This window comes from Tinamus guttatus, unplaced genomic scaffold, assembly GCF_059628265.1.
Source record: "Tinamus guttatus ecotype Peru unplaced genomic scaffold, ASM5962826v1 Tinamus_guttatus_pri_ptg000052l, whole genome shotgun sequence".
Classification (NCBI taxonomy): domain Eukaryota; kingdom Metazoa; phylum Chordata; class Aves; order Tinamiformes; family Tinamidae; genus Tinamus; species Tinamus guttatus.
This window is the reverse complement of record NW_028288586.1, coordinates 1378135-1396611: the sequence shown is the minus strand read 5'-3', so window position 1 is coordinate 1396611 and position 18477 is coordinate 1378135.

Sequence of the window (18477 nt, the reverse complement as noted above, 5' to 3'; positions counted from 1 at the left end):
AGTGATAGGACAAGGGGTAATGGCTACAAGTTGAAACACAGGAAGTTCCATCTCCTCGTGAGGAAGAACTTCTTTCCTGTGAGGGTGACAGAGCCCTGGAACAGGCTGCCCAGAGAGGTTGTGGAGTCTCCTTCTCTGGAGATCTTCAAAACCTGCCTGGATTCCACCCTGTGCCATGTGCTTCATGTGTCCCTGCTTGAGCATGGGGGGTTGAACCAGACGATCTCTGCAGGTCCCTTGAACCTCAAACATCCTGTCATTCTGTGATTCTGTGATTTACAGTTGGATTATAGATATAAATAGTTGAGGTCTTTCTTGAAAGTAGAAAACAAAATCAGCTGTAGGCAGCTGATCATACCAGTATAAGGGTCAGTTTATCTAGCTAGTTCTCATTGACTAAATTAATGAGTGGGGAAGGGGAAGAGGAGATAAGAAGCTGATTTGATGAAGTGATGCTCAATTTTATGAGAAAATTTGTTTACTATCTCAAAAAAATGTGTGCCTTTCTGCAGAGCATTTATGTAATGCCTTTGTTGTTTGCACGGAATCACATGCTTAAGCATGATATAGGTAGATTTAGGATGAAATGAATAAAAGTAAAAACATTATCTAAAATATTGGGAAAAAAAGTATGAATTACCTAATCCAGAATGTTAATGTAGCTGATGGAAGAAAGCTTCTGATCCAAAATGATATTCTGAGTCCACTTCTGATTCAACTATCTTTTCAATAACGAAAGATCAGATCTTAATGTGACCTTTTATCAATCAAACTGTAGAACAGAGAGAAACAGACAACTTCTTGGAAGGCAGCAGAGCAAAATGAAATTCAAATATTTACTATTTTGCAAGCAAAATTTTAGAAATATTTAATAGAAATTAAATCATTCTGTCTCAAGGAAAAGACAAATCCAGAAGAAGGTTCTAACTGCTGGAATTAAATACTATTATTAAATATTTTGTAACAAACAAAAAGCATTTCCAGTTAGAGGCAGATAAATTTAAGCATTTTTCTTTGATTCAAATGATTGTTTGCATGGGTACATGGCATATCTGTGTTCTGTAGACATTACTTACCAGGAAGCGCAAATAGTGTTTATTTTTCCTTCTTTTCCCCCTTCTTTGGGTCCATCTTCCGAAGGTGCTAGAAGGCTACGGGCACTAAAGACTCTTTGGTATTTTGTAAGTAAGTGTACTGCCTTCCTTTAATATTTCTTCTCAAGCTGTCAGGACATTAGCTAAGAGCTCATTTAGCAAGAAAAGCCAGTGTTTGTGCCAGGACCAATCTATCAAAATAGACTTATAAGTGAACTAATTCCATAGGGCTTCTTGTGCCAGGTTTGTTGCCAAAGTTGGGTCTTCCCTGTGTCCCTCAGAGTGTTTTGTGAAACACTGTCTGCCTGTGTATGATGAATTCACTTAGAAGCTCTTCTGACTCTGCACAAACCTGACATGTAGGCCTGGGGGTCAGAGGCTATGCTGCAAGGATTTTCTGCAAGGTGTACAGCTTGTCACATGAAATAAAACTTCCTGTTTACTAATGTCTAGCACAGTATTCCTAGTAAATACAGGTAGAACAGCTAGACCAGAATGGAAACTCTCATGCCTGTTTAAAATCGGCGTTTGTTCCTTTTTAGCTTGTCATTTATTAAAAATATTGCAAGTATTTTAGCTCTTGACCTGCAGACTTTAAACAAACAGTAAATTAAAATATTTTATACTCTTAAAAGGCAACCCTTCTGTAAACTCATAGGACTACAAAAAAATGTCAAATTAAATTGTTTAAGGATCCTTTCACAGTCTCAAACAGCCTGATTGTACTAATACACTTTTTTTTTTTTAAGAGTGAGAGAAAATAAAACAACACTTGCTTAATTCATATATGATGATTTCATAGTTCATAAGCTCCCCAAACTTATTTGGTGATGGGACAGACTGATTCAGAAGTAATATGGAAAAGAGAACATTTATTCATTAGGTAAGCTTTTTGCTATACACAACTCTATTCTTTTCTTCCATTAATTCAGTCATTTTCAACCATGGTTTCAAGGAAATTGGTGACCAAGTAACTTTAGATGGTTCCTTAAACTCAGTTATCATTCCTTATTCATGGTAAGCTAAAAGTTTAGTGGCACAGTACCAAGCTTGAAGAGCTGAGCAGGTCTTGTGACAGCATCCAGAATCAACCAACAGTTCACTGATTGCCAGACAAGTTGAGAGCACTGAGCTAGGTCCAGGGTGGAGCGAGGAAACCAAATCATCAAGATCAGCAAGGGCAGGCATGGCACGCATATACTGTGGCTCTGCAAGGACCACAGGCTGAGGCCTGAGCTCAATCATGGAACAGGAGTGGGGAAGGCATGTGCTTGATCTTTTAAGTCTTAATATTTCAGTTAAAGAAATGCAGTGTCTGGAAAGCTGATACAAATTGAAATAGATCTATTTGAGTTCACGGAGCCATGCCAATGCATGTAATTTTAGCATTTTGCAATGCTAAAATGGATGCTGCTCAGCTCTTTACCTTGTCAGGAAGCTTGAAAACTGTTTTAGAGCAATGTATTAAATAAAGCATATAAAATGCTATCTTGCTAATCAGTTGGACTGATTGTTAGCATTATCTGCTTATAATTTTTTACCTCATGACTTTCAGCCTTTAGAGATGTAGAGTACAATTTAGAAAGGAATTAAAACAAAATTTACTCAGATTTTTCTTCTGTTTCTTGCCAAGCTTCTTCAGTACAACATTCTCAGTATTTTTCAGTATCACTGTATACTGTCTATACACTCTCACTTTATTTATGTGTTCTTAATTGATTTCTTCAAAGCTCCTCAAGATGTCACCCATATATCAAAGTAATTAGTTTGTTTCTCCTACTTCATGTTTCTTTACTCTTTTCTATCCCTCATGACAACATATACCACCCCATTTCCTTTTAGCCTTGAGGAAAGCCTAGTATATCTATCAGTACCTAGAGTGCTTGTGAAAGGTATTTAAGGATCATTTCTATTGAAAGAGTGGTTATGAGTGTGTAGCAGACATCTTCTTATGATGATATTTCCACTGAAAAGCAAGAAAAAGACTGGATACATACATACAAAATTGTTTTAAAAATTGTTAAGAAACGCTGCTGCTGAAGTAAACAGGAGAAGGAAGTGCTATATGGTCTTTGATATTATGGTTGGCTTTTGAGTTCTGGATATGAAAGTTTTACTTTGGACTACATACATGAAGATTATTTGAACTAAATGTTACCAAACTGAAGGACAAATATCTCAGTTTATCCTTCATGAGCTGTTGTTACATTCTGCAGAGTGCAAAAGAAAAGGGATGACCAAAGACCCTGGTTACACCTTACATTGATCCAGATTAGCATTATCTGCATAAACGAGAAGTGTAGGCTGGGATTCTGTCACTAAAGCAAGAATTATAGCTCTAAATGGAGATATCTGCATCTAAACTAATGACCCTCATCCTAATGGCCCAATATCCTTTTCTGCTTTATAGTATTTCATTCTTAATGGTCACAGTGTTTATGCAGAGCTTAAAACTATGAACACAACTCTTGAAGTTTTAAGTTCACACTTATTACTATTATAATTATTATTATAAGTATTATAAGCACAAATTCACTGTTTTTTTTTTAAAAAGCATATCTAGGGCTTAACTTTTTTGTCTGGCATATCATATATCAAAAGTTCTTTTTTACTGAGAATAAGAAGGAAAATAGTTTGAAAACTTATACCTAAGCTTTGGAAGGAAAGATGATCTGCCTTTCATCCAGGCTTCAGTAGCATGTTCCTCATAGGTATTATTGTCAAGATTATAAATGCAATTCTTGATTTCAAACCAATTTGCCAGCGGGAAGCCTCCTTAGGAATGACATGTAGCAGCACCCGCTGGGCCAATCGGCCCAGTAAGATAATAAGCCAGTCAAAAAAAAAAAAAAGAATTCACTATTCCTTGCATCTGCAATCTTGAGGGTTTCTGATAAGCAGTCTTCAGATAGGAGAGGCATGCTATGCTGAAATTTGTGAAACTATTAGGAAAGTTTTCCATTTTTTTTCTGCAGTTTTTTTTCCACAGTTTAACTACAAGCAAAACTAAAATATTAAAGAAACAAATAAAAAATGGTAAAGATAAGTTTAAAATGTCATAAAGAAGAGGCTGAATATTCTTTCAAAGTTTCTTGGGAGTCAGTATAAGCCCTACAATAGACTCCTGATCAATGAGGATTCAAATTTTCTCATGTTTCTTCAGTTCCTCCAATGACAAGTGAACCTAGATTAAAATATAATTTTAGACTTCTCATTCAGATGTTCTATTTAGACATGTGCCAGATATAAGCAGTTTAAAACAGTCTTTGAGACTGAATATGAATTTAACAAATCATATCAGTTCTGAATGTAAGACTTCATGAACTATGTTAGCTTTGGCCTACCTAGAAAACATATATATATAAATATGTGTAATCTAGAATGTGAAATATTCTGAAAAAAAATTAATTGTGAGACTAGATCTGTAAATTTCTAATTTCTGCTTTGATTCCTATCTTTGCAGTCATAGTTTCTTCAATGTTTATATTGATTTTGTGTCTTCACATTCTGGGAAAAGACTGCCCTTGTATTGATCAAATGTTCTCTAAAGCACAGCACATCTTCTGGAACTAAGAAATAGAAATCCATGCTTTTTATATCCCACTCAGAGAGTTTATGGTTAGGTCAGCATTATCTAGATCGTTAACAAACCATAGTGCCACATAGTGTCACAGGTATTTTAAGTTATTCTAGAATATTTGAAGGACTTTGATGTTACAAGTCCCTGCTATATGGCCATAAAGCCATGGTCAATATCTCAAGGCTGTTTCTGCTTTTATGCTGACTTTTTATTACCATCCTTGAGCTACATGTTAGTGTCAATGCTTTTTATTTCTCTTTAAATGATTAGTTAGGCACCTCTGAAGCAGGGTCTTGCTTTTTGTTGTGATATCTCATGTATTCAGAGAACTTAAAGCTAGAAGGGACTGTCAGATCATCTAGTCTGACCCACTGTATACCGTAGGGTATCGATTGACTCAGGTGCTCCACAGCAAGGCCAATGACTTGTACGTGCTGTGTACCTGTGTGAAATGCACTTTCCATCAGGATCCTTCTGTGATTTAAAGACCTCGAGAATCCCTGTATTCCCTTGGTAGTTTGTTCTAATGGCAAATCACCCTTTTAAAGACAGAAGTCATATTTTCAATCACAATTTATCAGATTTCAGGTTACAGCCTTGGGTTATTGATAGGCCTATCTTTTCTCAATTAATAGATTAACAAATTAACTAATTAATGTTTTTTTTTCTTTTTAAAAGTATTTAAATCAAATAACCTCTCAATTCCCTCAAGTTGATTTTGTGATTCTTCCCTGCTAGATTTACATTTTTTTTTACATTTTACAATATCCTTTTATGCTCAGTGCAGAACTGATTGAACTATCTCAGCAGTGCATTCAGGGAAAAGAAAAACTCTTAAAAAACACAGCTTTCTGCTTTCCACGTATATGGTTCTTTTGGGTTCTTTTTTTTTTTTTTTTTTTGCCACCACATTCTTATGAGATCTTAGGGGGCATTCCTTCCCACTGACATCCTTGATGTCCACAGTTCCCTAACAGTTCCTTTTGTAGTTGTGGCCTGCATTCCATGTTCCTAGACGCAAAATTTTGTATTACTTGTGCTGAAAATGGCTTATTTGAATATATTTCAGTTTACCAATCTAGCTAGTCCTCATGAATGTCAGCCATGGCCTGAAAATCTGTGAAGGTTCCTCCAACTGCATGTAATATATGTGGAATGCACCATACACACCATACACATACAACATATACATAGAATCATAGAATCATAGAATGCTTAAGGTTGGAAGGGACCTCTAGAGGTCATTTAGTCCAACCCCCCTGCACACACAGGGTCACCTAGAGCACGTGGCACAGGACTGCATCCAAGTGGGTTTTGAAGATCTCCAGAGAAGGAGACTCCACAACCTCTCTGGGCAGCCTGTTCCAGGGCTCTGTCACCCTCACTGTTAGGAAATTTTTCCTTAAGTTCCTGTGGAACTTTTGGTGCTTCAGTTTGTGGCCATTACCTCGAGTTCTGTCGGTGGCCACCACTGAAAAGAGACCAGCACCATCCTCCTCACTCCCTCCCTTGAGGTACTTATAGACACTGCCCTCTCAGCCTTCTCTTCTCTAGGCTGAACAGGCCCAGCTCCCTCAGCCTCTCCTCATAGGGCAGATGTTCCAGGCCCCTGATCATCCTTGTGGCCCTGCGCTGGACTCTCTCCAGCAGCTCCACATCCAATCCACATCTGAGGTTAGTATCATAGACTCTCTCTGCATTCAAAGGAGACACATATGCAAGTTTGGGATGTGATTGGCTAATCATCTTGAGAAATACATCACATCATACAGATGCCTAATTCGTCCTTCAGAATGTAAAAGTAACTAGTCCATGACTAGCTCAGATGAGTGAAGGTGAGTACATGGTCCATGCTACAGGGCCTAATATGCACCCTTTGCTACGACTCTATTAGCAGTCTTTATGTTCAGGCACATGTTCTGCTTTGTGCTGTAGCAGCCTGTGGGCAGAAAAGAGTTCATGTATATGCCTATACCTTTCATTAAAGATATAAAATAATAGGAGGCTATATTCAAATAGGGTTTCTCATAACTTCCATTGAACCATCCGAAGAACAAATCTATTCTGCAATAAGGATACTCATAAGGACTCATTGACAATTGCTTTCTGAGATGCCATTTTGCTGGGTTTGGCAGAATTAGTTTTATTTTATTTTTTTTAAGAGGAAAACAAAACAACTAAATGATGCAGATGTTTAAATAACATTTTGCATTCCGAAGAGGACTGAACTTACATGGTCAAATTCCTTAACATTTTTGTCCCTGATTCTTTCCTGTGAACACAAAACAAAAAGATAAAATCATTCCAATTTTACTGTTTTTATATATAAAATATCCATCAAAAACAGAAGAAAGGGGCGCATAACAGCAAGTGAGATAATATACACACTCTCTATGCATTCTGATGAGCTCTAGAGAAGACCAGCAGGACACTAGTGAAATTTTACAGCTAGCTGCCCTCTAGATAAGGGTTCATATCAGAGTGGAGGTGTAAACTTCATTTGCCTCTTGAACAAGTGAATTACTTCAGGAAAAACATGGTTCTTTCCAAATAATCTTGGTGCATCAGAGCAGATTCTCATGACATACTAGAACAGAATTAATATTAGACATCCTGTTTGAGGCAGAAAGAAGAGAAATAATGTTTCCTCGCAGGTGTCTCCTTTGCACTTCTCAAACTTCTCTCTTTATCTTTGGAGAAGTTCTCTAATTTTGGGGTTCAGCTTCCTGAAACTAGAGGTAATGTAGCTAAGGCAGCCTCTAGCCTGTTTAAGAGAGATGTGTATCATGATATGCAACTGTTAACCTACAAAAGACAAAGCATATTTTCCCAAATGAGACCATCTCACTGCCTAAAAACATTCCAATAACTCTCAAAGTGTAAAAGACCTCTCTTTTAATATACGTTAGTATACACTTGGAATGACAAATTTCTAGTGACCCTTCAGATAGCAGCAGGTAGTAACAGCCAGGACATTTCGAAAGGACTGACTAGAAAAACCTGTCTCCACTACTTGTAAATGTAGGTGAAAAGGCAGAGGAAAGATACATAAGTTTAGCTGAGTTGTGATAATATTACCACAGTTGTTTTCCTTTTAACAGTAGTTTGATGGATAAATGAAATTAATTCAGAATTTGTATTGACTGAGACTCTCCACTTGTAGTATAAATATACATAAAATTTGCACAAATAAATAAGATGGTGGCAGCCATTCCCCTTATGACCACAACTGCAAACTAAATAATACTTTATAAGCTCAGATAATGTTGAATATGACAATAACAAGTGCTTGCTATGAAAAAACTTGAATACTTAAACCCTATATCATTTGTATAGTTTACACATTAGCAAAATTGTTTGTCATTTGTCTGAATTCAGAGTTATGCTTCTGAGATTTAAATATGTGGTACAAATTTGTAAACCACTATCCTTATTCTAGTAAATTAGGAAAGCTTTCAGAGCTAATTGAAGTGTCTGTGTCATTTCTGTGTGCATTTCTCAATATCAAGGGCTGTAACATGGCAAAGGAAATGCTTTTGTTGTACAAAGAAAAATTTAAGTGCTTTTAATTAACATTCATTTCCAGGTTGAGTTGGAGTGCTTAAAGACACTTTTGTTAAGCATTCTTGAAGATTCTTCAGTAACAGTCAAGTGACAAGTGGCTCTCACAAATGCAAAAGAAAGCTTTGCCATGAAAAAAAAAAAAAAAAAAAAACCTCAGTTTCTGACTAAATTCATTCTGCTGTGTGTAAGTTGGCTTATTCACTATTTTCCTTCTCCTTCATGGTAGTCATAAATAGCAGTTCTACAGTATACACAAGCACAGAACATACTGTGGGACTTGGAATCTAGCCTGATGTAGAGATTACTCTGGTATTAGCACAAACGTTAAGGAAAAAAAAAGCAAATAAGCACAAGCACGATGGTGCCAGATGCCTTCCTGTTCATGCACATATTGTGCATTTTGTAATTCCGGATTAAATTCTTGTAAGGAGGATAAAAGTTGCTCTCTCGGGCCACCTCTCTCGGGTCCACATGTGTGGCATGTGAGGGAGCGGATTGAGAGTGAAGATTGAGCTAGAATGGCACTAGCAATTCTGCAGAGAACGTGAAGAAAAAAAAAATGATGTGATCCTACCTGTTAGGCGTGATTCTGGGCTTTGCTTCTCCTAGAGCCACCCCTATTATTTCTCTCGTGAAAAGAGTCCTCAGCTGGTTCTCTCTGATGGAGACTACAGCCATAAACTGAGGTTGATTTGGTGATCAGGACCCATTAGTGATACAGAGAATTTCATGTTTTCCTAATTACATGACTATCTCGCTATACCCCAATATAGCAACCTGTCTCCAACAGAAGCCACTAAAGGAAGCCTGGAGAAGAGAACAAAAACAGAGCAAACACACAACAAAAATAACAATTTGTATCTCCCAGCATGCAACAGGCTCTGTCTCAGGTACTGACTAATTTAGAGACAGTATCTTTGTGTAAAATAACTCTTGACAGATTTCTATGAATCTGCAGTCTCTTTCTCATATATGCTATGGCAATAATATCAACAAATTAACAAAATGCTAATGCTATGCCTTATACCTGCTTATACCTGGAGAAAGATGAAAAGCAGAAACGGAGTAAATAAATAGAATAGATTCTGTCCTCAAATACAGCAAATTCACACACTATAATAATATTGTATAACAATAATTATGTCATAATAGACACATTGATAAGATAAAGATGACAGTAGACGAGCTTAAATATTTCCTGCATCATTCCTGAAGAATCACAAGGACTCCAGGCCAAAACAATTCTCAGTTCTGTGGTAATGTACGTGTTACTTATTTTAAAAATTCTGTGCAGGATGAAAAAGTTGTAATATGACATACTTAGCATGAACTGTCCAGCTTGGAGTAAGAACCTAAGAAATGTCCTGCTTGGTCAAACCAGAGACACATTTAGTCCTGTTTTCAGTTACCAACAGAACTATAGGAGATGCTGGCCATTCTTTACTTTCCATTTCCCTCACACTCACTCAAAGCCTATAATTGTTGTATGAAGGGTGTACCTCTCAGTATCCGCTTATGGTTCTCTTATCCATCAGTAGTTAGTCTGATCCCTTTCTGAATGTGCTTATCTCATTTGTCTTCAAAGCTTTCTGTGGTAGTATATCCCAGAAATTCACTCCCTGCTATGCAAAGAAGTATTCACTTACTTTATTTCTCTTTATTTCTCTTTAAACAAACTTCCTTCTTGTTTCATTAGGCATTCCCCATTTTTTGTACTACTGGATGTGGTGAACATTGAGCTTCACTCAAGTTAGCTACTGCTTTTATGATTTTGTAAACAGTGAAACCTCAAATATTGAAATGAGAAAGAGCTGAATGCAATCAATGGCCTATAATCAATATAATCTACAATCAACATTCAAATTGCCTAAACTGCTTTACACTGCTAAATAGTCAAAGTGGCAAAGTCCGTAAAAGAAGAGCAATAATACCTAGCAAAAAATGAGTTTTCTAATGCTGGATTCCTGTTAATGAGTGTGTAGCTAAAAGGAAAAAACCTAGCCGAACAGAATGAAGTATTAAAGGGCCATCTAAGACAGCATGGAATATGACAGCAATAGGATGTTTAGAGAAAGGGAGCTAGGATAGGGAAGTGATCATATAAATACTCATCTTTCAGTCATCTTTCCTGAGGGAGAGGTTGCACTTATACTGTCTAAAAGAACTTTATAGTCTTTTAACTAAATTACTTAATCACATATTGAACCTATTTATAATTTTGGTCTCTACAGTACTTTACAGTAATGAGATACACAATTCAATTACATTCTGGGCGGAAAGGCACTTCCTTTTGCCTGATAATTTCATTGGGCTCCCCTATTTCCTGGACTCTGAGCAAGAGTGAAGAATTGCTCCCTAATCATTTTCATGCCCTTCACAGCACTGTGCATATCTGTGCATACTGTGCACTCTACCATATCTATTCCCTGCTGTGTGTTTCCCAGGCTGAAGAGTCCTGGTTTATTAAGTCTTTCTTCATATGAGAACTGTTCCATGTCTTTGATCATCCTTGTCAGCCTTCTTTGTACTTTCTCTGGCTGTACCTTTCTGAGATAGGATGATTAGAACAGCACGAAGCACTCAAGATGTGGAGGCACCAGGGATTTATACAATCGGATAATTAAATATTGTGGGTTTTCCATATTCCTTCACTAATAACACTTTACATTCTACCTCTCCTTTTCATGCCCTTTCACAATAATCCAAGTTTGTATAGCTGCTTATAATAACGTAAAGTCTCTTTACTGAATAGCATTACATAATTTACTTCACTGTGTATACGTAGCAGATATATTTTTGCCGATGTGCATGGTTTTCAGTTTACTGAAATTATTTCACTTGCTGATTTATTGAATAGTCATTCCTATCACAAAACCTCATGCAACTTTTTGCAGCCAGTATTCTTTATCATCTGAACTTTTTGACCCATTGGCAAAATTTCCCACTTCAGCGTTTGCTCCATTCCTCAGTATGAATGTTTGCACACAGAGCTTCCAAAACAGACAATCATGTGCCTTTACTAATTACCTGCTATTTTGAAAACTTATCTCAACCCTTTGTTATCAAGAGGGATTTAATTTAAACAACTTGTATACCTCAATGGAAAAAAATAATGCCTATACTAAAATAAAATTATATGAAGCTTGGAAAACTAAGCTTATGCTCATGGAAAAGGCAAGCACACATACGCACTGGGACCAAGAAGACAGCACATTTGCAAGTACATCAAGAAAAAATATATTTGTGTATGCTTATAAGTACATATGAAAATATGTGAGTGAATATGGCATCATTATAATGAAGTCCCAACTAGTTACTTCAAAATAATGCTCATTTACAACATCTAGAGCAAATATAAAAAGAAGAATCTTTTAAAACTTTTGTAGTAATTCAATCGGTTAGCTTTTTTTTTCTTGCACAAATAGTGCTGCCAAGGATTTCTCATTTAGGAAAAGTAAGAAGTTTCAAATTTGATTTAGTCAAATGTAACTGCAGCCGTTTGGTAATTTGTGGTCAAAGTATAATTTTCTTGAAATATAAGCTCCTCTTTAATGTAATTTTCATGAAAACATCCTTCAGGATGTGGGCAGCCTTCAGGTCACTAAAATACACATTTCAAAAAGACTTTATTCTCTAAGGAAAATATATCTGTTTGTATTCCTGTTTGAAAGTGTATACAGAAGTAATCAACAAACCTACAGCTTCCTTATATACATCATTAATTTATGTGGCCTTTGAAATAGTGTAGTTGAGGCCTGATTCAAATTTATGATGTTAAGCAACATAAGTGTTTATTTTGGTTGATTCTTAAACAGAAAAGTTTTGTACTGAAAAAAAGATTATCTTGATTATTATTGTTTAAAAGTGATGAAACGTACTGAAAGATACAGAGAAAGATCTCAGATCTTGAAATTAAAGTTCCAGTTATCTGTGTAGCAAAACTCTCTAGAACACACGCACACACACAAATGTTGAATTAGCACTTCCTGAAAGCTTTATTTTATGAAGATTTTTGCTTATTTATTCTTATTTCAATCTTTGAGTCTTCCTTGTTTCTATTGTAAGTGAAAGCAATGACAGTGCTGAAATAGCTTTGAGAGATGAACAGAAACTATTCTCTAGTTCAGTGAACTGAAAATTAAACATTGTCTCTTGAGCTTCTGTTTAAATTTTTGAAGTACTTATACAAAGTCTTCAAAGATGTTTGCATTAATATAAGTCAGAGAAGAAAATAAATTGGGAACAAATCTAGCTTACTTTACCCATTCAGATTGTCCTGGAGATATTTATGACACCATTTAAATGAACAAGATGTGCATATCAATTGGTATTATTTTAAATTATAGTCAAGAACAAATAGCATATTTTCAATTCATGACAGAAAAAAACCTTTTCAAAAACAGGGTCATGTTTAAATCTATTGTTCTGCAGTAACTTCAATAGCAGCCTTCATATTCTCTGAATCATTATCACATTTTACAGTACTGTTCCATGCTGAGGAGGTGACCTAGAATGCAAGTTATCCAAGGGGGCTGGAGGAGTGAAGGGGAGAGGAGGAGGCCATACTGGCTTCTGAAGGGGATGAAAACATCCTCCACAGCTCCTCACTGCTTTCTTGGGCTTTTGATTGTTTGGCTAATCTCAAGGTGGGTGTGAAAATACCTGTGCTGAGGAAGAAAGGTAAATCCCCTATTTCACACTGGCTATTCCTCCTTGCAAAGAGATGGGGAGACATGAACCAAAAGCAGGCTGAACTCTCTTTCCAACTCAACTACAAGGATTAAGAATGAGCTTGTTTAAATATACACATGCTTTTCTAGGTTTCTAAAGAGATAATGTAACATAGCTTTTATTAAAATGCTATTTTGTATGATGAAAAAATAACTCCCCAGAGTTTCAGGCATTCTGAGAATTAAAATGAGAAGTGTTACCACCTAATTCAAAAAGCCTTCCAGTAAAATTTAGCCTGCTTGGCACTCCTAGAAATAACACCTCTTATGAAGATTCAGTTAAGGATACATCACTTTCTATTTGATGTTATCGTCCATGTTCTTTTTACTCGGAGAAGAAACATGACTCTAAAGAGCTCTTTGGCCTTAATGCCCTAATTTTCTTCTAACATAAAACCCATAAGACAGTAAGGTGATCTTGTATGTAGAAGAATTAAAAAGTAATAGATTTGTGATAATTTCCTACACATTTCATATGATGAAACAGAGTATTTTAATCTAATCTGAAAATATAAATACCAGTGCTGCAGGCTCTAAAACAGTGATAAATATTTTAATAACAAAGCATGGAAATTTTACTAAATATAGTATTAAATATGACAGTAATTTGTGGTACTTGGTGATTACCATATAGAATACATTTGAGAAAAATTATCACAGTATTTCTTTTCTGTTATACAATGGAATGTGATTGTTAAAAGAATATAACATTTTAATCCTGTCTTTAAATGATTTTCATGATAGCTTAAGCATGTATTAAAATCCTCACCATTTGTCAAAAACAATACATCAGTTTCTGAGATATCTGAAATAACTGAAAGGCATTTCAAATATTACTATTTAAAATAAAAATGTGTATCTAAATCACTGCTATACCCATGAGAACTTCTACTAGCAAAAATGCTGGATCTGTATACGGTTTCACAATTCACTGTGCCTTGTGAATTCCTTGTAGCTTCACAGGTTTTCTACATAGTTCATGGATTTATTTCAATATATTGTAATTAAAAAGAGGAAAATAAGGGTAAGAAAGAGATGGTCTATTTTCTACAGCTTTTAAACACCCAGCTCTAGGGCTCCTCACAAATGAAGAAACTTACTTTTCATCTTTACACTGATTTCATAACATGAACTGTGGGGACACCAAACAACTTTTATTATTGCTTATTAGCAAACCTTTTAATGAAAACAATTACATATGTAGTAGGTATAATAGTAGATGAAGCAGATAAATGCTGAGATTTTTAGATTTCTCTTTTTGTTGGTGGTGGTAGTATTTTTTTTTTCTGTCTGTAGTTTCCCCTTAAGCATATCACTTATTTGCCAATGGGCTAAGAATGCTTACTTTTTGTTATAATATTCTTTGCAAAATAAACCCTGAGGCAAAATGGCAGAAGGTTTGTCAGCTCACAGTATTACAGAGATAAAAGCATTCATTCTCAAGACATTAATGCACATTTTTATATTAATTTTTACAGCTTTATACCTTCTCACTCTTCACTCTGCTTAACAACTACAAATCTGCTCAAATTAGTTGTTGTCTTTAGAAATATATAATGAAAAGGTTGGCCTGAAGGTTTGTCTATGCTATTTGATATACCTTGGTGAAAACCAGACCTCACCAAAAGCAGCGCACATTGTCATTAAATTATATTGCATATTTAAGGTTAAGTATTTTGACATAATGGAGAGATGACTTCGAAGTAGACACGATCATATCTGTAGTGAGAATATGAATAACAAATGCAGAGGTTACTTATTGAATTGGGTCATCAAAAGTGGGGGTTTGTAACAGCAAATAGGGTCAGTCATTGTAGGGAAGTGTTGGCAATCGGTAAAGTTCACTGTCTGGAGCACTAGAGCAACAGTAGGTGGAAATATTGGCAGCAATCAGGGTCACTCTTTGTTTTGATCATTTTAGTTTACATTAGTAAGCCTGAAAATTATAAACACAAATTATAAACAATGACATTGTTTTATTCGCCATGAGATATAGGCAATTTTTTTTTCTTAAACTTAAGGGAAAATATACAACAAAATATACCCATAAATAATTGCTATATATTGCCATTGAATATGTCGATGACACATATGACTGCTGAGCCATTGTCATGTCTAATTTAAGCACACATGCCTGCCTGAACTATAACCTTATCTTCCCCTTGCAGACCCTGTTTGTTTGGTGGTTGTGTTTTGTCAGTGGTTCAGATTATGAGCCATCTGGGACAAACTCTGTCCTTGTGTTATTTCTTTTTGCAGTATCTAGTACAATAGGATTCTAATTCCTGACAGGAAACATCAAGCACTATGGAATGGAAATATATGTATATACATATATAAATAAATATATACATATATATATATAATGTTTTTGCGTTATCCCATCTGCTTGGCTTATTTTCTAGTACCTTGTATTGATTTGTTCATTTATTTGCCTAAGAGATTTTTTTTATATGTATAATTACATTATTATTATGGGGTAATTATTTTAAGCTCTTTTCTGACTACACACATCTATCTATGATGTCTAGATCATCTTGTCTGACCTTTAAGTTATGACGAGCCCCTGAACATTACCAGTCACACTGTACTGAGACTAATATATTGTGTTAAGGTACAGGCTACAGGATATTTAAATATATACAAACTTCAAGAGACAGAAAATTCAGTACTTCCCTTTGTAAATTCTTACAAAGATAAAATATCATCAGTGTTAAAGAGCTCTGCCAGATTTCTTATTTGAGTGTTGTTGCCTTTTACATTTAGCGTGTTAATCTCTTAGATTGAGGGTCCCTTAACAGTTGTTACTTTGCGCACATAGAAGTATTATATACCACAATCAATAAATACCACAAACTTCTCAGTCTTCTTTAATAAACTAAAATAAAATTATGGAGATATTTTCACCGTTTTTCTGCATTTTGGGGATTTTTTTTCTTCATCCTACATACTTCATGACTACATGCATATATTTTGGTTCACTGTAATATCAAGATATATCTTACAGCATTATATGTTTCTTACCTTGCAGGCAGATAACCCCAGAGAAAAATTCTCATTAATTTCACTTAATTAATCAGTTTTCTTCCCTTCCTATATATTTTTTCTTTCTCCATTGTCTTTGGTATTTTTGTTGTTGCATGTTTCATTCATAGTGTTGTTGCTATGAGAATACGAATATACACACTGTCTCTGTGCTACCTTTGTGCCTCAGTGTAACCCTCTAAAATTGACCAGATTTGATTTTGTCTCTGTGGCTTCATGCTGGTGTCATCCAAGGTATTCACTAAGGTCCCTTAAATGTTTGCAATATCTATTGCTCAGGGATTTCAGCCCTTCTCTGGACACATTGTAGTAGGATATATACTATTCAGATGATATTTTTAATAATGTATTCTGTAAATTGGATATTTCACTAAAACTTCAACAGCCCTTAAGTGTACTATGCAAGAACAGAAGACAAAGTAGAAGGGGAAAAAATAGATATTCATGAAGTGAGAGGTTTGGGAGAAATAACAGACATGAGATTCATTTATCATTTAGACTAAAAGGCTACTTTACATTACGCTAGGAAGATAATTGGCCTTAAAATGTGTTTATTTTACAGTTCCTTTATACCGACAGAGTTATGAAAAAAGAATATAAAACTGAAGTGAGAACATAGAGTTGAGCAAAATGTGTTTGATCTTTTCCTCATTAAAAGCAATGACAAATCTCTAGCAATAAGATCAAGAACAATTAACAGAAACAAAGGAAGATAGTCTCCAAAATTCCTTGTAAAAGTTAGTCAGATGGATTTTTGAAAATTTATTTTATTTTATATTCTTTGCAAACTGAAAAGTTTATAAACTAGGAAGACTGGAAAAATGTGTAAATCAAAATTAAAGATATTTTTAAAAATAAAACTTAAAATTCAAAAGTAACAATATAAGAAAATATAATATTTTATAATAATTTATTGAGTTTAGAAATGTGTAATTAATTGGATCTAATAAACAAATTCATAATGATTTTGAGAAACTGCAGTCAATAAACATGGATTTTGAGGAGACAAACTTATTTGACAAAGCAGTTATGAAGTAGCAGAACATACAATTTCATGATTCATAAAGATAAGGGTTAATAGCTAGGCATTGAACTCGTGGCAAAAAAAAAAAAGAGCCTTGAGTTCATATGAGTGAAAGAAGAGGAGAAGAGGAGGGGAAGTAAGAGAAATTTTTTTTAAAAAAAAAGGAAAAAAAAAGAAACTGAAAAATATTTCAGAATGTATAAGAGGATAAATGGTAGGAACTAAGATGACAGAGAGGTTAAACCACACAGAAAAGAGTTCTGTTTCCACATCATGGAAACAGAGTTGACTCAGCTTTCCTGCAATAACACACAGGAGAAGCCCCACTGAAAGCAATCTAATTATATACTTGTCTTCAGAAGAAAAACATCCTGAAGTTGCCTTCCCTGATGGAAATGACCCTGAATGCCCGCTTATAACAATTACAGTGTGAGAAAAATAGATTAAAAACAACTTTCATTTTTCTAAAAATTTTCTCTGAGAATTACATTCTGACAAGCATTTGTGCATTGAATATGTTATCTGGAATTTCACAAAAATCGAAATATTAGGGATTGGAATTCAACAGAAAGATTCCAAGATGGACGATCTACCTATGCTTCTGCCTTTTTATGTGTTTGAGACTAGATATATGAAACAAGCTTTTATTCCTAGACCCGTATCTTTTGCAGTCAGAATCAGATATCAGACTGAAGCAACAGGCATGTCTGCAATATCCTCACAAAACAATTTACGTCTTTAATCTAAACATTGTTTACTTCCATTTCTTTCCAAATACATATTTCAAGGCAATGTGAAATACAAAGCCCTCGCAGTTATTTTAGAAACGAATCGTCTAATATATCCTAAATTAGGCAGCGACTTCAGCTACTGGCAAATCGTATCTTGGTAAGAGCTTGGTAGAAAGTTTAGGGAGAGATTTACATTTAAGAAGGTCAGACTAACCACTTCACAAAACTTACACTACCACAGTTTGCAAGTCTTGGATTCACATATTTCAAAGTTTATTTTAGAACCTAATTTTCAGTTTAAAATCTCTTTAAGTCTCATCCTCCTGGCCATGATATTTCTGCAGGACAAAAACAAAACAAAACAGGTGGTATCAGTTAAGCTGCGTCAATTAAAATAGATGAAACAAATAGATGAAGCATTTCTCGTGATGTGTAAGTCATAGTTGTGTAATTTATAGTCCAAGACTGACTGCCTGCTTTGGAAAAAGTTGGCCTACAAATATCTCTCCAATTACCAGTGAACCAGACAGTGAGAGATAGGAGACTTAATCTGTTACATGTGGTAGCTGTGGCAGTCCCAGACAGCACTGTAACTTCTGTTTCGTGGAAAACAGTCTGGAAAACATGCGAGAAATTTCTACAAAGTTTCATCTCCTAACTACTTTTCTACTTAAAAACATCATCTTTTCTGATGCTAGAAAGCATTATT